We start from the raw sequence: 22,996 nt of genomic DNA, 5'->3' as shown, positions 1-22,996 counted from the left end.
AGCAATTTGTCTTCTGAGGAAGTTGCGATAACTAGAGGCGACGAAAAGTGTACGAGTATATTGCACGCTTAAAGACTGCTCTATTTGTGGATTGAATTAAAGTGGCTGTTATTGGAACATTTTCGATTGTTCGGTGCATCTATTTCTAAGGTTTGAATTTGGTGGTTGTTAGCATTTTACCCTTTCTGCGCAAGGATGGCTGGATGTGTTCAACAGACCTTCAGGATGTGTCCTTTCCCATAAAGATGTACAGAGAATCCAGAAGGTATTTCCACTTCTCTCTGGGAGCTAGTCACGGCCAGTTCAGAAGACTGCCATTTGGCCTCACCACAGCCCCCCAAGGTGTTCACCAAATGCATGGCAGTGGTAGCAGGTCACCTGAGAATGCAAGGATTCTGAGTGTTTCCATACCTAGATGACTGTCTAATTACCACTCCAACCAGGCATCTACTAACAAGAGCAAGAGATCACATTCTTCAGATTTGTTTTCATCTGGGGATAACAGTAAATTACAAGACATCACAACTCCAACCAACTCAAACTTTAGAATTCATAGGGGCAGTTTTCTCCCTCTCTCAAGAGTACAGGCTGTCAGATTCCAGGTCAGGAAAATAATTTGCAGTACCAAAATTTCAGCACAGTTTTTCCTTCAGGCCTTGGGGTCAATGTCATCTGTGGCTAGTTTTTCTAGCAAGATTTCATAAGAGAATTCTTCAATGGATGCTAGCAACACAGTGGTCAGTTCTTTATCAGCTCATGTCGGCACAAATAAGAATCACTCAGGCATGCAAGAGATACCTGTGGTAGTGGATGCAGTCAAATCAGGTTCTACATGGCCATCCTTTCATTCTTCTTCAACCCAAGATGATAGTAACCATGGACACTTCACAGATTGGGGGGGGGTGGCACTTCCTGTAGAAAACAGTTCAAGGCACTTGTCCCTTGAAGAGGCCAATTTGTATATCAGTGTCCTAGAGATGGGAGCAGTGCTTTTGGCATTGCAGGCCTTCCAAGATGCTCTCCCTTTCAGAACATTTGCAGTTCAAACAGACAATATGTCAGTAGTTTGGTACATTGACAAACAAGGAGGAACCAGATCATACCCCTTCTGTGAAGAAGCACTGAAAGTGTCACAATGGGCAATCTCATCCAACCACTTTCTCATAGCAAAGCACATTCCAGGGAAGTCCAGTGTGATAGACAAATTGAGCAGATCCATTCTTCTACCTCTCAAGTGGTCTGTCAACATTAGTGGGGCCAGCCTTGCTGCGATCTTTTTGCTTCTCCCCTAAACAGCATATGCAGCAGCTACTTTGCCCTAATCCCCCCTCCGAGGGAATCACCCAGGGATGCTGTACTTCACAATGGGCCCGCTGATCTATGTTTACCCACCAATTCCGCTAATTCCAAAATTCTTGCAGAAAGCTGCTAGGTTGAAGCATGAAGTCATCCTCATTGCACTTTACTGGTCTCAACAGATTTGGTTCCCCTTCCTTCGGTCTCATCTGCTTTATCCACCTTGGATTCTGGATCCAATTCCAGACCTCCTGTCTTACCCGACAGGCATGACTCATCCAAATATCTCAAACCTCAAGCTACCAGCATGGTTTCTCCAATTCCTTTAATAGCCAGGCAAACGATGCTGACTTCCCCTGTCCATCATATACTTTTATCTTCCCATAAGGTATCTGCCAAAAAGCTTTATAGAATAAATGGACAATGTTTGTTTTTAGGCACATCAGAAACATACTGACTCCTTCTCAGCTCCTGTACAAAGTGTACTTGATTTTTTGGCAACAGTTTTTAATGAGCTCCTCGACATTTAGAATTCAGTTACTAGCAATCTCTAACTTTCTTATTGGATTTAAGAATTCTTCCCTGGCTTCATGTCAGCTTTGTAAGGCTTTTTTTGAGAGGCACTCTCCTGCTGAGACCTCTCTGTAAAGATCCTACTCTACCGTGGGATTTAACTTTGGTACTTCAGGCCTTAATTCATTCCCCCTTTGAACCAGCAGCAAATGGTGAATATATATTGTATTTATTTGATGTCCACAGACAATTATGTTTTTACTTACATAGAACAAATGAAATTAGGAAGACAAATCAATTATTTGTCTCCTTTAAAGATTCTAAATTGGGCAGATCAGTTGCAAAGGTAACTTTAGCCAGATGGCTGAGAGGTTGCATATTGTTTGTCTACAGTAAGTTGGGTCTATCCTTACCAAAACCTTTGAGCCCATTCAGCTAGGTCCATATCAGCTTCTTCAGTGTTTCTCTGTAGGGCTTCCATGGATAACATGTATGGCTCAGCTCATTTAGGTATCTGGGGACACTGTCTCAACAGTTGAGGATAGAATGAAAACTGACAGCATCAGATAAAAAGTTATGTACTTACCATAACGTTCTGTGTGTGTTGTCCATTTTCATTCTTCCTCAACTTCCCACCCACTAATCTCCAACCTTTTTCACTGTTGATTTTTGGAAGAATTAGAACTTATAAGGACACTGCTGTCCCGTATGTTGAGCTCCAGGCATGGTTTCTCTGGTCAGGAATAATATAGTTGTACTTCCTACTTTATGTAAACCAGCAGTCAAGATCTGGGGTATGTTAGGGGTTGATGCATTATGAGTAAGGGAGGAGCACTACAGCTTTTTGGTGGCCACAAACTAAAGTAATGACTGAGTCAGATATGATCCAAACTCAACAGTTAAGGAAGAATGAAAATGGACAGCACAGATGGAATGTTATGGTAAGTACATAACTTTTTTATTTCACTTGGAGTTATTTCTATCTTCATTTAGCTTCTTTCTGGGCAACACTAACATAAAGTCATTTTCATATGTTTCACTGCCTCCATGAGTTTGAAATAAACAGCACATAGTTGGAATGATGCTCAACGATTCTTTCACTATTTGCAAAGTTCACTTTTGTATGAGACTTCTTCACAGTCCTCATCTTCTCACCATGTCAGCTTCTGCCTAAAATCACAGTATCTCCTGGCTGGCACAAAACAAGGTTCGTGTTTTCCAGTTCTCCCACTAGTTTTAGTGGGATTAAAACTGTCTAATTTTAACTAGCTGTTAGTCTTCTTTCCTTATAGGTTCATTGGTAAGTACTTGGCTAGCTGCCCTTGTGGGCCATTTTAATCCTAACCAGTTTCCCTTTCTGTGCTCAAAATAACCTATTCCATTTGGTTATAGACTGTTCTTACCCATCCCATTGTCAGTAATTATGTATTACCCCAATGACAATAACTGGGATCATACCACAGCTAATTTGAGGGGAGCCATGCATTTAGGAGCTGCATCTGTCCGTTAGTAGTATGGGGAGGGGGAATCCTGGGGTATATTTTCTTTTTCCCATCCATAGATATAAGTTGCACTTGAAAATCGAACGGGATGAACTTTGTTTTATGTGGATGGGGAGTCTGTTCTGTAGCAGCGATGTCCTGTGTGAAATATACCTATCCCTCCAAACCATTCTGTTGATGTTGCAGAAGAGGTTTTTATTCCTAGACTGAGAATTTCTGATGCCGTTTAACTTGCTGATGTATATAAAGTCCATCAGTAATGGTTGGGAGGATGCCTTGTATGCCAGACACAGGTCACCTCTTAGCAGTCTGTAGGATACCAGGTATGGTGACAGGGCTTTGAATCAGTTCATGTAGGACATGTTGTTTAAGCCTTGTATCCTTTTAGTAAGGTATCTTTGTGGGCATTTTTGTTGTTGCATGTGTCTGGACAGATACCTTTCCTCACTCTCTTACAGTACCAACATTTGTTTGAATGAAAACTTTCCTAACTCTCCCACTCAGTTTCTAGATTTCTGTATATCTGGGAAATGATTTCACTAGTACAGTCCCTCTTGGACCCCCCTTACTTGCAGATGATCCAAAACCAGAATCCTTTTGAACTTGATGACTGGAGTTTTATTTGATTTGCTTTCTTATAGGTTTTCAACCCAAATGGAAAATTTATTCTGAAAGAAGCTGGATGAAACAGCTTGAATCTCAAACCAGTTCCTTGACAGCTGTAAACAGCTGAAACAATGTGCACTTTTTCTAGTACAGAGTGACTAATCAGGGTGCAAACTCCCTGGCGTTACCAATTTTCAGCATGTTTGCTTTTTGCCATGTTTTGGTTGAAGCATCTCCTTCTGCTGATGCAACTGCATTTAACCAATATGGATCTTGGCTGCTTTTCTGGGAGCTAATTATAACCAGTATGGATCTTTTCTGCTTTTCTGGGAGCTAATTTTGGAGCATAGATATTATATGCCCTTTTGATTAACATAGCCACCTGTGAGACACCAATCTAGTTACTTGTACCTTCATAAAATTAATGAAACAGTGTAAGAAACTTCTCTGTGTGGAAGATTTTCAGTCCATATATTTCTAGTTAATCACTGTATATTAATCAGATCAGCCAATAGTAGTAGAAGTAGAGAACGTAAACTCGTCAAGTCAAAAAGTAATAATAGAAAATATATAATTCTACAGCATTACTAAATATTCAAAAGTAATCCAAGCAAGGCAAGCAGTCTGTTTCCAGTCGAAAATCCTTTATTAAGTACACAGACAAGCGATCCAAGTAAAACAAAAACAGAGTAATAATTTCCTCACAAGCTTTCTAAATATATATATACTTTTTATCAGGCATGGGAGTGGTTTATTGTGCTGTAAAACAAAGTGTTATTGGTACACATGTTAAATTCACATCCCTTCCCCCATCAGTGTGACATTCAAGCTGGTCCTGCCCTACCTAGTAGCTGTCATAGTAATATATAGCCCTAATGTACTTTAATGGCACATCTTATTTAACCAAATTATTAAGTAGATTATTAAGTCTGTGATTTTATGCAAGGCAATATACTACATGGCTGGAAATATATCAACCTTAGTTCATTTTCAAAAATTATATATAAATATATACATATACATTTTGCATGTAAAAATCAGTTTCTATTTTCATAACCTATTGTTAACAAAGATCGCTTTCGTCCTTCTAGACTTCTTCAGGTCTGTGTACAAGAACCCTACAAACCTATATAATTGTATAATTAGTTAGTATTGTTATTACCATCATTTTGAATAAAGTGGAAAAAAGAGAACCAGAAAAAAATATATATATATGTATGATGATGGAAACAAAATATACACTTAAATTTCAAATGATTTAAAATGGTATATAAAACCAATTTGTAGAAAAAAATAAAATATAATTAGTCATGTAAACAATGTGGCAATTTTCTAAGTTCCAGTGCACTTTTAATTGAACTCGAATGTCACACTGATCTGTCAGTCTGTCCCCTGAAGAAAAAAAGTACTTCGAGCCATCATAAATAATCTACAGAAATATTCTGTAAACTGCGTAGAATGTCAGTCATCAAAACAAATAAATCATGAACAACCAACCCAAAGCTTTGTATTCCCTAGTTTTCTGGACTAGCCAATAATCTTGATTGTGTTCTCATTTCAGTAATAAGTACAGTAATAGTAGCCGTCGTATCTTCCCTGTTGAACAGATTGATATCGGGCCATGAAGGGACCATAACATAGCCATGAGCAGAGATAAACTCCTTTACATTCTGTGATACATATCAAGCTGTGTAGAAAACCATACATCCTTGCTTATGAGGTTTGATCATAAAACTAAGAAAAGAGAGTAGTTTAACAGTCATCTTAATAAGGGGAACACATCCAGGTAGTTCTAATTAGATATTCAGTAGTCAGTCTAGGCAACCAGTTAGCCCAATGAACTGAATACAGGAATCAGAAGAAGAAATGCATGCATGCACTAGCATCCTGCACAATGTAGTATAAGTATTAACTACAACACGTTTAGCTTAACTGATATCTTGTGTAATGATTCATACTCCAGCTTTGTATTTTTATGTAATACCAGGCTACAAAAATAAGATTCAACTTTGTTTTAACCCAAAGTTAATATTTGAATTTGTAAACTGAGCCTTTTTTAGCTAGCTCTGAAGGTATGTCTCTAAAAATCATAATTTTATGAACTTTTACTAATAGTAGCTGTGACATCCCCATGCTGGGACAGTAATCAAAGATCCTGAATCCTTACCACTGACACTGGATAGGGCTGTTCACTTGGAATACAAATGGATACACTCAGTATTTCCAGATGCAGACAACTCTGTATCAAGCAATTTCCCTTAAGAGCACATGGGACACATACTCAGCCTGGGGTCTGGGTGTCTCTGTCTCCCTCCAGGTTGCCAATAAGGCTCCCCACTGGCACTGTGAAACCAGTGCTTTGTGTCCCTGCCCCAAGTAGCTGACACACACACTCTTTGAGATTTCATTTGAGTGCGCTCACACACACACACCTGAGAAAGGCTGGCACAGATTTACTAGCTATGCCACCTTCTGTCCAGACTATAAGGTAGTTTCACTGCCACCAGTCACGTATTATAAAGCTCTTAAAAAGGTATCCAATTATACTGAGTAAAGTTAATATTAATACAAATGGTAATGTTGATCAAACAGTTTCAGGAATGGCCAGAGTTATCACCAAATAAATATATGCAAATACTCTCAAAACTTAAATATTTTTCTAAAAGGACCAGCCACAATGAGAAGTTTAAATATATTTTTAATAATTATTAAAAGAACATGAGAGTAATAAATATATATTTACAGTGATCACTGGTGTTTGTCACAGGGATATTAAAAATAACACCCATGGAAAGTTTCACACTGTTACAGAAAAAACAGTATTCAGCTAGTCTCACTATCTATTCCTGATTGATTAAAAGAATTAGTATTCCTACTTACTGAATAGAGCAAGGCAAGATGGGTGTGTGGTCCTTGTTGTCAGATCCAAGACAGAATACAGAATGCTGAGAGCAATCTTCTGCTAATATTTAAATATTATTTCTGGCTTACAGAATGACATCACATACATTTGGTCATCTGACTCTGTTTCCCATGCTATCACCAACACTAGAAGCTGCCAGGATTTTAGCACCTACATAACAGTAATACACACACAAGAGCATTGGTCAGATGAGGTGCAGCTGCTGGAAGTCATAAAACCATAAAAAACATTCCACTCTTCCTACAGGAGCTTGCGTCTTGGGCTCCATTCAAAACTGTGAGATAACATCTTTATACCTTAACCCATAAATTAATTTAATTTCAAGAATATTTTTTCAAAGTCAGGTGGATTAACCTCTTTCCTTCCTGTATGTGCTGTTAAAACATATATAATTCAGTTACAATAATACATTTCTTTTCCTTCCAGCAAGGCACACTGTTGATGCTTTTTAACATAAGCAAACCTCACAAATACATTTTCAGCACAAGCATCTGTACAAATCAGTTTGATATACAAATGAGATATAATTATTTACAAAATTCCAGCTAGCTGTGCTGCCATATGTTACACATCCACTGCTCCACTTCTGGCATGGCTGGCAGTACCTCCTATCATCACAGTAGCAACCTATATCTTATTTTGGTCATGACATTTTAAAATGCTTACAATCTCATGTTGAATGTCCTGAAGCAGCAGGAGAAGCTCTTATATGGCTTTGCACAGCATCAGTCTGGATTTGGTTAAAAGCCTCTTCCCAAAAAAATATTCAGTAACACTTTGAATACAGTTTAAACAGAATTCATCAAATCTTGTCACGTGTCCCAGTCCTCAGGAATTTTTGCCAATTTATTTATTTACTTAAAGTTTATTAATTGAGTCAAAGGATCAATATAAGACCCCTCTCAGCCTCATACTGGGCCACATGGCAATACAAAACTAAACAAGGTATAAAATAGTGGTAATGAAGTCAAATATGAACATGATGGGGTACCTTTAGATGAACACAATCATATGATACTTACACATTATTCAAATAACAATATAGGAAAAGTTATTAGTAATGTAACAATAAAGAAATCTAACATTATAGTTTTATGTCCAAATATTTTTATCAGATTAGCTTGATCCTAAAGAGCTTTTAGATTTGCTGACAGCTCATTTTGAAACTCAGGAAACTCCAGCTGCGCTGAATGAAATTTAGTACATAGTTATACCTGTTCAAACTGGGCATTCATTTTGGTTTAATGTCTTTGATTTACGAAACATCAGATTTTAAAATATCCATTGCATTAATTTGTTCTGAAAGATTATCAGTTCTGTCGACAATTTTAATAGCTCATACCTTAATAAAGATCCCACTACCCTGAGGGTTAGTTTGAATCTCAGTGGATATTATCATTGTTGCAATAGCATAAAGCTATATGGGACATATCCTTTCAAGAACTGGACATCTGGCCAGTATATGAAAGTTTTTTTTGTGCCTTCCACGTGCTTCATATATCCAGGGAAGCATAAGGGCATGCTGGTATAAAACTGAAACATACAGGTGCCAGAATTCAGAACTTTTGTGTAATAGAGGAGTTCACGCATACACTTGTCTACACTACAACTTCAGTTTTCAGTGGTCAACTTGTATGTCATCTGGGCAGATAAGTACATCTTTGGGAGTCTTCCTTTTACTTTTTTGACTAATTTTTTTTTCTTATGTCTAGCAGGAAAAGGAAATGTCTGTATGACAGTAAAATTCCATGAAAGAATTTCCACACAGTGTATGTTGTTTTTGTTTAGGAGAGTCCCCCAGTCTCCATTCTGAGAGATTTGTCTGTCATTCACCCCAGATAATCTATGGAGAGTATCTCTTCTGACTCAAAAATTGAGGAGATGTCTTTTTCAGACACTATTTCTGAAATGAATGACCTTCTTCACCAGGAAGGAAAAGAAATTTCAGAAATCTAGAAAAAGTGTTATGACTTTCTTCATGTAGATTACCCAAAGCTCCTAGCTATTCCACATATTAATTTGTGCTTGGTGGATGCAATGCATTGAATTCTGCATGTTCTTTCCATGATGCTCAACCTCCCACTTCCAGAAAGCCTGACAGGCTATATAAAGTGCCTGAATCACACAAATATATTTTCCAAAATTCTCTTGCAGACCTTGCAGTTATTTCCTTGAATAAGGTGGGATCTTCCAAACCCTTGGGCTCTTCCAGCCCTATACCTTGTGACAACGATGGAAGAGTATTTGATACATTTGGCAAAATGTTTAATACTTCTTCAACTTTGTCCTTCAAAACAATACGTTATTGAGACCAAATAGCCAAATTTCATCTTGCCACATTCTCAGACATGAATCACATAATTTCTAATTTACTTCCTTCTGATGTCAATTTCTCTCTGACTAATATGCTTTCTGTTGTATCTCCTGTGATAAAAACATTCCCTAAAGTGTTCTTGTGATGGAGCTGATGCTGTTTCTAGAACTTTAGCCAAAGGATCCACAATACAGAGATATGTTTGGATGACATTACGGAGTCTCAAATCCTTGATGCCTGATTAAGTAAAGATGTCTTTCTTGGCAGTTACTCTGCTTAGGTCCTAAAATGCTTTGATAAAAATGGCAAACTAATCCAGGAAATAAAACAACTTTCCAAAATATGGGGAAAAAACTATCCCTCCAGTACTGGGCCCTTTTTAGAGAATCTTTTAAACCATGGCAGCAATGGTCAGGTAAACAGCAATACAAAAAGGAAAGCCAGGGTGATACTAAGAAAAAGGAGAATACCACCCCGAGGTCTACACAAATAAAAAAAAGTGCATGATTACAAAGCACTCCTTCCTCCCCCAAACCCACCTTAGCATTCCTTACAAAATAGTAGAAAATCTGTCCATTTTTTAAAGCAAATAACAGATGCTTGGGTGCTAGGAATAATCCAGTAAGGCTGCAAGTGGTACTGGAACTGCTATCCTGCAGTGTCAGGATTTCCTCTTCATCTAAAAAATTAAACACATTTGTTTCCTCCCATTCTGTCATACAGGGTGTGACAGAACAGGGACTTTGTTATATATGTTGATCACAGACTTTCCTTTATTACCATATCTCTGTGGTGGTTAGAAAAATCTTTCTACCTTGCACAGCTTATCCTTCCTGGTATCACCTCAAGGTCCAAAGAAGTTATAGCCCCATTTCATTTCCCCCTTATTACACCTATTATTGAATATAATGTACCTTCAGCATGTACCTCACCAGTCACCTAATCCAGTTTGAAAGACCTCATCATTTCCTCACCAAAAAGATCCCAGGTCTCAGTATCCTTAGTTAGTCTGATGAATTAAAAGCTCCCAAAGGGTGAACTCTGGTTAGCTTTCTGTGCAGTGAATGAACCAGTGCTCTTTGAACTCCTTCGCCCAGCTAAAACAAGTGGTAAAGCAGAGACCTAAATCTACACTGTCACATCAACAAGACCAAATTGCATGACAGATACCCGTATTTCTGAAGTTGGCTGCCCTTGGCTATTAAATAGAGTACTTCCCAAACAACCTTTAAAACCAGTCTGGATGACTGGATGGGAGATCACAGTTTATGCCAGGAATAAGTAGAGAAAGATCACATAATGTAGGGCACTACTGGTTTCCCACCAGTACTGAGTGATGTGGCTTATCTTCCTTAACAGTTTCCCACCAATACTGTTATGATGTGGCTGATTTTCTTATTTGTGTCTTTTGGCCTTAAGCTTAGTAAGAACATCTGAATCTATGAACTTGTTCCCAAAACCCAGTAAGAAAAAAAGATTTTGCTCCAGGCTTTTTAATAGTACCCAGGAAAGAAGCACCTGGAGACCAGTGTTAGATGTTTTAGTACTGTACTTCACTCCTAAACTTTTCATAGTTCACAGTGCTTTCTGTGCAGTCTTTGTTTCTCCTCATTCCTTCCCACTGTTTTCTAGTTACACTGAATCTAAAAGATACCTTACATTTATATTCCTATCCACAGACTTTAAGCTCTTATTTAATATTTTTTGTATATGGTTTATATTTTCAATTAGTGTCCTTACCCTTTGGATTCTCCACAGTTCCAAGGGTTAATCATAAATGACAGTTTGCAGTAAGTGCCTTTTGCAGAATGCAAGGAATCTGCATTTATCATTATTAGGATGATTGCCACATCTTAGTAGGCTCATTTTAAGGTACCCAAACTCCCATTCTCTTTACAATAATTTTTTTTTTCATAATTTAGGTAAATCTTTTTTTTTTTTTTTTTTTCAAAATGTAGGTTTTAAACTGAACCTGTTGAAATCTTCCCTAACTCCTTCCCACAGGTTGGAGACTCTAGGATGAAAAACAAATACTTTCTCTTTCCAATGAATGGAAATGCACCTTTTTGCTTTCCTCTTTTTCCTCTGATAACCAGAGTTCTAAAGTTACAGAATGACTCTCCAAAGGCACTTCTAGTAACTTCCTTTTGGCCGGGACAGCATTGCTTCTCCCCTTCTCATGAAGCTGGGTAGAGGCAGTTGCCACAAACTTCCTCACAAAGTGGAATTACCCACTCAGGACAAGGGATCATTGATCCACCCCAACCAGCATGACCTACAGCTGATTGGTTGGAAGATATTTTTAGCACCTTTATTAAAATGTCACTTAAGACATAGGCAAACATGCATTTATATAAAAGAAAACAAACCATATTAACATGTTTACAGTTACAAACAGTCTAGATCATATATTTTCTTTTATATAATTATCATCAGTCCAGTATGACATAAAATGGTGAATTCCTGCCCTCCCTGAAACCATACACTTCCTCCAAAATTTTGTTCTGCATGTATTGTTCCCACAATTTCCATTTTTTGTATGCAGTTTGTCCTATCCTTTTCTAAATATCCCGTTGCATTTCTTTTGTCTCTGTTACAATATTCACTACTTCATATACAACTGGTTTAGACTTTGATTTCCATTTTCTAGTAATTGCTATTTTGGCAGCCATCAGAATTAAACTTAACAAGGCTTTACTATGTCTAGTTAATTTAGATCTTGTATCCCAGCTCAAAAAATCATGTCCTTAGTTACACCTATTTGTTCATGCAGTATTTCTGACAGAGTTCCCTGTAGGGAATTTTTAAAGTCTACCAACTCTTTACATTCCGACAACATATGTTCCCAATTATTTCTTTTTTTCCTGTCAAATATCCAACATTTGTCATCTCCCTAAGGTAAAATTATCTGGAGTCTGCTTGGAGTATAAAGGTACATATTCAAACACATCCAAACAAACATCACAAATTTTCTAGACTTTTTTACATATATAGGAAGAATGCATAAGTCTTCCCATTGTTTTGTTGTGAATTGCTTATCTAGTCTCTCTTCCCAATCTTTTCTTACCACCTCTGATTGATTTCTATAGTTATTGTGCAGTATTTTGTGTGCCCTACCAATTAACTCTTTTTTAACAAGAACTTCTAATCTGATGTTGTCCTTTTCATGCTTCCTCAACCCATGGGTTTGCATCCGATCCTCGAATCAGACTAGGCCGCATACTCCAGACTTTGGATGTAGCTCATAGAGCTCCTCAGTATCCACAATGGACCATTCCATCCCCATTACCTGAGATCTCTTTTACCTCCATCGGGAACAGACACAGGTTCTTCTCTCGAGCTTTCAAAGTGATATTTTGTAAGTTTTGTAGATTTTTTTCTTTTCTTGAAAGATATCTCTCCTTATATTTATCTTTAACCGTGGTATTCACCTCTTAGTGTTTCGATAGGTCATTAGGAGATTCTAAGTTTATTTTGCTGTCCATACTATTCAATATAGTATCCCTCCATACCATTGCTGGTATTTTTTTCTGATATTTACTTTTTTTTAGTTAATAGGGTATTTCTTTATTCTACCATTGTTGGTAGTTAAACTCTTTACTGTTTTTACTTTGCTGTATTTAACCATGTTGGATAAGCCAACTGGTTTTAAAAAATGCATGTCTTGTGGGCACAAAATCATAATTCATATACCCACAAGAAGTGTGTGTACTGGCTTGGTGCTGGGCACTTGGACACTGCATGTACAATCTGTTCTGCTTTTAATCCAAGGGAATTGGTATATAGGCAAAACAAACTTATTTTGAAAGGTCTGCTACCAGCTACTTCTTCTGAGGCTCAAGCCCCCACAAAATATATTGTCAGTTCCTTTGAAGCATAAGAAACACTCTCCTTTGAAGTCTTCAGGATCTTCTTTGGAGCCTCCAGCAAAAACAAGGAAAATTTCAGAATCGACATTGTCAGATCCGATCCTTGGATCCGAAGGCTTCGGCTCCTGTTGTTATCTCAGCATCCACTCCAACACCACCTTCGGATGCTAAGTCCACTTATCCAAAGCCTAGTATGTCTCACAGGAGTCTTACTCCAGAATTTCATATTAAACTCAAATTGCCCACCCTGCCTGTTTCAGACTCCCAAAAACACTGCAAGCCCAATCCACAACTTCTTTTAAGTCCTCCAGAAGTTTATTGGAAGCAGATGTTTACAGCATGATATGAAAATTTCTCAGAGCTCAGATCCAGATGGGGGTCTTACCAGCTCCATCCCATGTCAGATCCGTGAGTATGCCTACGATATCCAGGACCATTCTGTCTCCTTCACCGATCCATCCTGTGGTTTTGGAGTTCTAGGATCCAAAATCCCCTAGAGGTCAAGTGGCAGATCTGAGGAAATCTTCTTTGACTCTGACTATATCCTTGACTAGTTTTTCTCCTATATCCTCAGATCAGAATGGGTCCCGAAACTGAAGTGTTAGCATCGGATCTGAGGAGATAGGTTTGGCTCTGATTTTGTTGGATTCATCCTTTCCCTTCTGAGCTTCAGCCCTGGACAGTTTGATCCAGTTCCATCCCTGCGACACAGATCTGAGAGAGGTCGAGAGGTTTCGGCTCTGAGAGGGCGAGTTGAAGATTCTCCAGGTCCATCGGATTTCAAGATGGTGGAAAGGGCCTTTTCTCTCTCCAGAGAACCGCCCTGTCACTTTTCTATCACCGGTTCTGAGCTCTGAGCCGATCAGACCTACTCCACAAGGAAAGCCAGTTCTAACAAGTGTCTAACTGGTTCCAGTACAGAAACTTCCCCTCTGTTCTGACACCTCACCTGAACATCCCACAGAGGAGGTCTGTCAGAAGAGAAAGTGCAAAAGTAGACACATTGACTCGCCGATGGAGTCACTTACAAAGAATACCAATTCTGATGAGTGAGAGGGGTCCCCCAGGATCACCACAGGATGACATCTACTTTAGAGATATTTTAGAAGTCCTAAAACAAAATGGTGGCTGGGCTTCCCAAAACCCCTCTCCCAAAGAATCAATATTTTTGGAGGCTTTTGATTCTGGCCCATCTACTTCTTGGGTTACCCCCCCCCCCCAATAATGAACTTATTGGTTTCCTGCGGGGCTTTGAAGGAAGAGGATACTGTCAAACCGATCCCAAAAAGGCCTGATAAATTTTTAGACCCACCAAAAGACAGACCCCAGTAGAGCAAAGGAGTCCCAGTTGATGCTATGGTGGTGATTGATGGCAGCCACCAAGAAAGTGCTAATAGAACAGAGATCTTCTGTCCATCTGCCAAAGAGGGAGTCTAGAGCATTGGACAGATTTGGAATGTGAGAATTTCTTTAGCAACCTTTGCCCTGAGGTCACTAAACTACCTGGCATACTTTACTAGACTTCAGAGAGATTTGACCAAAGAGCTATCAAATACTCTGAGTCCATGTCTGCAGAGGATTTCAGAAGAACGTCCTCACAACTGGCCACTGTCTTATCCATATCAAACACTTTGATGAGGCTGATCTCTCATACAGCCGAAGGTACCTCATGAGCAAGCTGGTTCAGGCATTGCCTTAAGGAGACATGTCTGGATGCGGCTGTGTGACTTTGCAGAGCCTTTTAAGACCTTCTTTAGCAATGCCCCATTCAATGGCACTTCCTTGTTTGGGCCATCAGTAAAAGAGATGCTTACCCACAGTGAACAAGATGGAAAGACTCTGCCTGCTGTCAGAATCAAGTCTGATACCTCTGAGCAAACCTTTTCCAGGAATAAGAGAGTTGGTAGGAAGATGTGGTTCTAGAAATCACAGGGACCTTTCTAAGACCCACGCAGTGATAATTCCTCCATAGGCAGAGGAGGTAATTCTAATGGAAAATGTTGCCCTAGAGGTAGAAGAGGCCTGCAGAATCAGGGTTTCAGGGATTCTTTTCCAGGCAAGCCCTTCTAGCACTCCTGAAGTGCTGCGTGACTGTCCAACTCTGGAGGCAGTCAGGGGACAGTTGTCCTTGCACCCCAATGCCTGGACAAATATAACACAAGATTCATGGGTGCTAAGAATAATATCCAGAGGTTATTACATATTTTTCCTATTCCCTTCCTCCAAATGAAAGAAGCTTCCTAACATTCCACCTAGTCAAATGAAAGCAGCAGCACAAGAAATTCAAAAGCTGCTAGAAAAAAGTCATCCAAAATCCTACCAGACCAGATAGGATTAGAACTTATTCACACTTCATTTTAGTGCCCAAGAAAACAGGGGACCTCAGACCCATTTTGGATCTAAACAATTTGAATCAGTACGTGAAGAAATCAAAGTTCTGAATGGTCATGGTACAGTCCGTCCTACCCTTTCTTCACAAGGATGACTGGGACCCAATCATTACCAATTCAGAGCTCTGCCCTTTGAACTAACCACAGCGTCCAGGGTGTTTTCCAAATGTATGGCAGTGGTGGTATCTCACTTGATATTAAACAGATTCTGAGTGCTTCTATATCTAGACGACTGGCTCCTCCCTGCCCCCTTCAAGCATTGCCTTCTGCATGCCAGGGACTGTTTGCTCCAGATTTGTAAGTCATTGGGTATAACAATAAACTATGCCAAATCAAACTTAACACCAGTCCAGAGCCTTCTGGATATGACAACACAGGTCGCACCTCTACCACCTCATCATGTTTCCACTATCAGAAGTCAGGTTCTTCTTCTTTCCCATCCATCTTCTTTAGCAAGATCAGTGCTTCAAGCACTAGGTTCCATTGTATTACTCCTCTTGTCATATTTCTTTATGCGTGTTCTCCAGTGGACTCTAGCTGTTCAGTGGTCCATTCTTCATCATCCACTATATTTTCCAGTCAAGCTTACTCCAGTTTGCAAACAACACATCCACTGGTGGATCCATTCAGACGATGTTCATTCTGGCCGACCCTTTGTTTTACCACCCACAATGGTCACAGTGACCACTAAAACTTCTCAAGTGGGTGGGGGCGGGGAATTTTTTGAAGAAGAACAGTCCAAGGCATGTGGTCTCCTCAAGAGACCAATCTGCATATCAATGTTTTACAGATGACAGCAGTCCTACGTACATTGCAGGCATTTCAAGATGCTTTCCCTCTAGAGACTATTGCAATTCAGACTGACAAACACGTCTGTAGTCTGGTACATCAACAAGCAAAGAGGAACTCAATCTTATCCCCTCTGCAGAAAGGTCATGAGAGTGTGGGAATGGGCGATATCATCAGACTGCTTTCTAACTGCAATGCACATTCTAGGGAAGACCAAAGTCCTAGAAGACAAACTAAGCAGGTCCATCTTGATGCCTCACAAGTGGTCTCTCAATCAATCTGTGGTGGAAATGATCCTCCTTCATTGGGGCCAACCTTGCTGTGACCTCTTTGCAACACTCCACAACAAATACAGCAGGTACTTTGCTCCCCCCCCCCCAGAGGGAGTCGCCAAAAGATGCTCTAGTCCATGCTTGGCGCATGGGTCTTCTTTTTACTTATCCCCCTCTCCCCTTGATTCCCAAATTTCTACAGAAAGCAAGGTGACTGAAGAGCTCAGTAATCCTCATTGCCCCCTTCTGACTTCGACAGGTATGGTTCCTGTTCCAACAGTCTCACCTTCATTATCATCCATGGATACTGGAGCCAACTCTGGATCTTCTCTGTCACCCATCACAGATCCAACATGCCAACATACAGATCCTCAACTATCCGCATGGTTTCTCTACTTTCAGTAATGGTTAGACAGACCAGGCTGTCTTCCCCTGTACGTGACATTATTTTGGCTTCTCAAAAAGAATCTACCAAAAAAGTATACAAGAGCAAGTGGAAAAGATTCTCACTTTGGGATATGAATAAAGAGCTTGACCCTTTCTCTGCTCCACTTTCTGCAATTCTTCAGTTTTTAGCAACTCTTTTTACAGAAGGAGTACGTTTGTCTACAACTCAACTTCAACTGGCAGCAATTTCTAATTTTTACACAGGGGATAGAAATTATTTGCTGGCAACATCCAAATTATGCAAGGCTTTTCTGAAAGGCATTTTTCTTCTAAGACCTCCAGTAAAGGATCCCTCACCTCCTAGGGATCCATCAGTTGTGCTACAAGGTCTAGTTCAGAAACCTTTTGAACCTTCAGCTAAAACTGATTTAGAATTCCTTTCATAGAAAACAGTCTTCTTAGTAGCCATTACTTCTGCAAAGAGAATATCTGAACTCCAGGATCTTACTTCAAAAACCCCCCTTACATCATATTTTATTTAGATAGGGTTACTTTCTGGACAAACCTTTCTTTTTTGTCCAAAGTGGTTTCTGAAAATAACATTAATCATTCCATTCACGTACCAGTCTTCCTTCCATAGTTTTCATTAAAGGAGAGCACATGCTTCATCTACTTGATGTACACAGACAATTACGTTTTTATCTTCACAGGACTGAACAAATTAGAAATATCAGACCAGCTCTTTGTCTGTTTTTCACCGAAAAGGCTGGGTTACCCAGTCTCTAAGGTTACTCTAGCTAAGTGGATTACAGATTGTATTTCTTGGATCTACTGTCAACAAGGCATGACTTTATCCAAACCTCACAGAACTCATTCAACCAGTTCCACGGGTGCTTTATTTGCTTTTTGGTCAAAAACATCCACTGATGATATATGCACTGCAGCCACATGGTCCACTGCTCATACCTTTGTTACTCATTACAAAATTACAAATTGCACATAATTTCTAGAAATAGAACCACCTTTGGTTCGGCGGTACTCTGGAAGGAGGACCACCCAAGATCAATGTAGCTGGGGAGTCTGTCCCATAGGTTGAAGAAGAAAGAAAAAGGCAACATCAAATTTTAAAGATATAAAGATATGTAGTCACAATAACTATGCATCTGTCTTGTCCATTTTCATTCTTTCTCAACTTCCCTCCCATCCATCCCCCATCCATCTTTTCTGGAGACATATAGGATTTCATTTGGAACCTACAGGTCAGGGTTTGAGACCTTTTTCCTTCCTGTGTCAGTTATACCTCTCTTTTATAGCTATAGGGTTTTATGGCAACAAACTCAGTCACGGGTAATGAAGGGGATGGAATGGTGCAATATGGGTTGGGGGAAGAGCTCAAGAGCTGGAGCCTAAGTCTGGAGTATGCAGCCGAGCTGGATCCAAGCTTGAATCTGAACCCATGTTTTGAGGAAAAATGAAGATGTGCAAGACAGATGCCTAGTTGTGGTGCATACATAACTTTAAATTCTAGATTCAACTAAGAACTCTATAAGAGCAGGTCTTTGCCTATGCTATGTTATCAATCCCTGATAAGGAAAGCATTCGCTAGTCTGCAGTCCAGTTGTCTTCTTGGCCTCTTCCCACTCTAATACTGCCCCCCCCCCCGTCTCTCTCTAGATATTTGCTCCCAATACTTTGGTTCCTTTGACAGTCTTCTCTAGTAAATTCCAGCCCCTTTTTGCCTGTTCTCTGTACCTCTAATTGCAGTCATCCCTACTGGCAGAATCTCATTTCTCCATTCTTGTGTTGGCTTCATCCTTAGAATACTTTGTTACTTTATACATGTAATAATCTGTACGGCTATTGTATGCTTCTAAAGGATCTGCAAAGTCCCACTCTCCCCTTGTTTCTTGAATTTCATCCCTGTTTCATTATCTTTCCTTTCCACTTTAAATTATGGCTTTCTGCTAAGTGTATCAGCCTTAATTGTGTAGCAATAAAATATCCCTTCAAATCAAGTAATCATAAACCACCTTGTTTTATTGGAAGGATTACCTTACCAAACTTGACCCTTGCCCTCTTCCCCTCCCACATGAAATTCTCCAACTCTTTAATTACTGTCCACAACTTCTCTGGTTGATAAAAATATGCCTGACCTATGTATGAAGCTAAAGGGACTAAAAACATTTTCACTGCTTGCACTTTGCTATCCATATCCATAAACAAGACCTTCCAGTTTCTCAGTTTTTGTATTATCTTTTGTTTACTCTCTTCCCACATATCTTTAGCTGCTATAACAGAATAATTTTAACCCATGCTCCTAAATACTTCATTTTATCATGTCCCCAGAAATATGGGTATTACTAAATTAATTCATGTGTGGGTACATAGCTTACAGCTATAGCCTCTGTTTGTCATCATTAATTTTATGTCCTAAAAAAAACACTTGAGCCTGTCTCAGAATGTTCAACACTGAGATGCCCTTTTCTAATATTGTCTGCAAGTAAAGCCAGGTTTACTTGATTACCGTACAAACTATATCCTTGAATTTCTGAGTCCTTTTTTACCAGTGGCTCTAGATATAATGCAAATAACAAAAGAGAATGTAGACACTCTTGCCTGGTTTCTCTGTTCAGATACAACTTATCAGAGTGTAACATTGCCACTTCAGTTTTTGCCTCTGATCCCTCATACATCCTCATAATTTTATTATTGTATCAGGGAATGCAAATGCTTCTATTACTCTACACATAAAATCACAGCTTACTCTGTTGAATGCTTTCCCTACATCAAGACCCACTAACAACAGTGGTATCTTCTTACATTCTGCTTCCCTCTAGATCATTATTGTTCTGTTAATTGTGTCAAATGTTTGCCTCCCCTCCACAAAACCCCAACACACTTGCCAATACTTTTAGCTGTTATAGACATCACTTCATAATCATGGTTTAAAATTGAAACGGGCCTATAAGAAGCCAGGTCTGATGGGTCTGTACCATCTTTATACATCACCTTTTTTATCTCATCTCTTCTGATCTTAACTGTTAATAGTCGAGTCTCATAGGTTCATACTAGGCTATCTGCCCTGGGGCAATTATAAGCCTAGCCCGATTCTGTATGGCTTACGCCACCCCTTGATTTGAGTATACTGTGCCCTTTTTAAGGTTTAGTTTACTGTGCCTCTGTCTAATAGTAACTTTAGCAAACCCAAGTCTTCCATAAATATTTCCATTTGTGCTTTTTTCTTGATTTCCACATTTCTCTGCTTTATAGAAATTTTCATAACATTTCTGACCTATCTCTAATACCCGTACAGGATTTCTGGTTATTTTTCCTGTTATAGGCTTTCTAAATTACCTAAATTGTTGTGCTAAAAGTTTTTGTGCCCTGGCATTATCAAAAAACAGCAATCTTTCTAAACTTATGCATGTTGGCCAGATACTCCCTTATTTTGTCTTTAGCACTCTGCATTACTGCCTCCTCTTGTTATGTGAGATCCCTGTTATTCTGTAGCACTTTAACCTTTATCAACTCTTGTAAATAATTCTTGCTACTTCTTAAACATATCTCTCGTTTATTTCTACCCATTTTTTAAACTCCACTTTCATGTTATCCCACTCATTAGATATAACTTCTGAAGAAATTTCTATCTTCCCAAACAACTCTTGAATAATTTCCACTACCCAATCCTTAAATTTCTCACTTTTTAACAGATAGGTGGAGAAGCACCAGTGTCTCATTTATACTTCATTACCCTACATTTTTATCTAGGTTGTTATTGGCACATAATCTGAAATAGTTATTGGATGTGTTTCAAAGGTTTGCATTAAATACACATGCTCATGTGACATAAAATTTCTTACTAGTGTAGCCCAGTTGTTATACCTTGTAAAATAATATATATAAATTCTACAACAAAAACACCTCCGCTTGCATTTACCATGAAGGGTCTCCTCCAGAACCACCTCAATACGTATCGTAACACAAAAATGTAAGCCACTGATAAAACTTGAAAAACGATAAATTTAATGGAACACCAAAACAACAAAACAAACACGATGGGATTGAGCGCGCTTTCATCTATCACGTCAAGACTTCATCAGAATCCATTGTATCCACTGTTAACTGTCCTTAAATACAGTTCTAATAAATTGGTTAATTGATTGAATGCCAACCAAATTAGGGTCCTATTGTGTCAATACATAGTACTGCATCAGATATATAAAACCTTGTACAAAATATGCACGTATAATGCCAAATATAAAAAGTATAAAGCTAATCTGTTTGAACAGTATATATTAAATAAAATATATATATAAATCTATAAGTATATAAATAACTCGAAAGAACTTTCAATCATGAATACATATGTTAAAATAAATGATAAAATAGTTAATAAATTCCAAGGTAAATAAAATCAATATATAATGCATATAATAACACATATAATAACACACATGCAAGTGCTCCAGATGTCGTCCAAAATATATAACCCCAAGTATCAACAGGCAAATACATAACCCACCACTATCTGTATGTAGGTTTATATATATGTATATATGTACGCTACATTTGTATACACTACGTATACTGTTATAGTATATATAAGGAAGTGATGTCTATAATTTTATATTATCAGGACAAAAATCTTTATAAATCCAACAGACCCATTCCAAACTTTTTAATTATTTAACTCAGTTTAGGGTTGTTGGATAAAAGTTTTAGGGCAGGTTTTATGGAGAGGTGATCGTTCATCCCATGGGAACCACAGGCATCAAGCCTTTGTTGCCAGATCATTTCTCTGTATTCAAGTAGCGACTCCCAGTCACCTCCCCTTTCATTTCTTGTAACTTCTTCCAAAACCCAAAACTTAATGTTGGCTTTTTTACACACCTCAGTGTGCCTAAAAAGGGCGTTGTTACCATTTCTTTTGTTTATATCTCTTATATGTTCATAAACCCTTTGTTTTAACTTACGCTCGGTTTTACCGACGTAGTATTTTTCACAGGTTAAACATAAAGCCAAGTAAACCACCCCTTTGGTGTGACAGGTATGGTAGCCCTTACTTTTCAATTTCAAATTTAATTTACTAAGCCAAAGTGTTTTTTCCCCCAATATAAAGGTGCATTGTCCACATCTACCACATTTGTGAGTCCCCACCTTTTGTTGTGTTCCACATCCACAGGGGAGCTTCTTCATCTCAAATAATTTTTTAAAATTATTATTCTTCCTGAACCCAAACCTAAGTGGTTGTTGAAAAATGGAGACATCAGTGCTGATGTGGGAGAACATTTTCCACACTTCATTTATTCCTCTTTGTATCCAGTATATCCCTTATAATAAGTCAACATCAGACGGTATATTATTGTTATCTGTGTTGTTAATCTTTAACCTGGAAGAAACAATCGTAGCCTGTCCATCGTCACAATGGTTGTGCGTCAGTAGTGGCTTATACTGAATGTACCGTTTTCTCAAAACTTCACGTTTAACGTTCTTGATTAATGCACGGGTAGCCTCTATCCCTAAAGAACCTTTGTATTAAATCCATTTCCTTACATGAACCATCTTCACTGGTCATCGTGAGGCCCTGATCATTTGACCTTTGACTATATTTCTCCTAAGATATAAGGGATGGTCGCTTTCAAAATGAACATAGGAATTAGAAAAACATTCCTTTCTAAAAACCTTGGATTCATATTTGTTACCCACTTTATTCTTAACGATAGTCACATCTAGGTAATCTATCTGTTCTTTACTGTATTGGAAGGTAAATTCCAGGAAAGTGGTAGTTGTGTGTAGATAATCAACAAACTCTTCCACTTCCTCAACGGTCCCTTTCCACACCAAAAAGATGTCGTCCAGGAACCTGAAGTACGTAATAACATTTACCCAAAAATCTGATTTGAAAACATATTCAAGCTCCCAAAACAGCATGATAATATTAGCATAGGTGGGGGCACAGGCAGATCCCATAGCCACCCCCCCACCTGATGGTATATGTCTCCCTGAAAATATAGAAAATTATTTTTCAACACCAACTCCATATTCTCAAGAATTAACCTGAAGTCAGTCGTATTAAATAAATTAAATTCAACTAACATGTGTTCAAACCAGGTTAAACCAGTATCATGTGGTATG

General features: G+C 38.7%; 1 protein-coding gene across 1 annotated transcript in view; it reads left to right on the top strand.

The window, feature by feature from the left end:
- Positions 1-22,996, top strand: part of CCDC30 (coiled-coil domain containing 30) — a 2,524,512-nt gene that overhangs the window by 2,454,529 nt on the left and 46,987 nt on the right. The window lies entirely within an intron of this gene.

The sequence above is a fragment of the Protopterus annectens genome, chromosome 2.part0, assembly GCF_019279795.1.
Source record: "Protopterus annectens isolate FY-2018-M chromosome 2.part0, PAN1.0, whole genome shotgun sequence".
NCBI lineage: Eukaryota > Metazoa > Chordata > Ceratodontiformes > Protopteridae > Protopterus > Protopterus annectens.
Note: the sequence above shows the minus strand (reverse complement) of the source record. Positions and strands in the feature narration are given on the sequence as shown.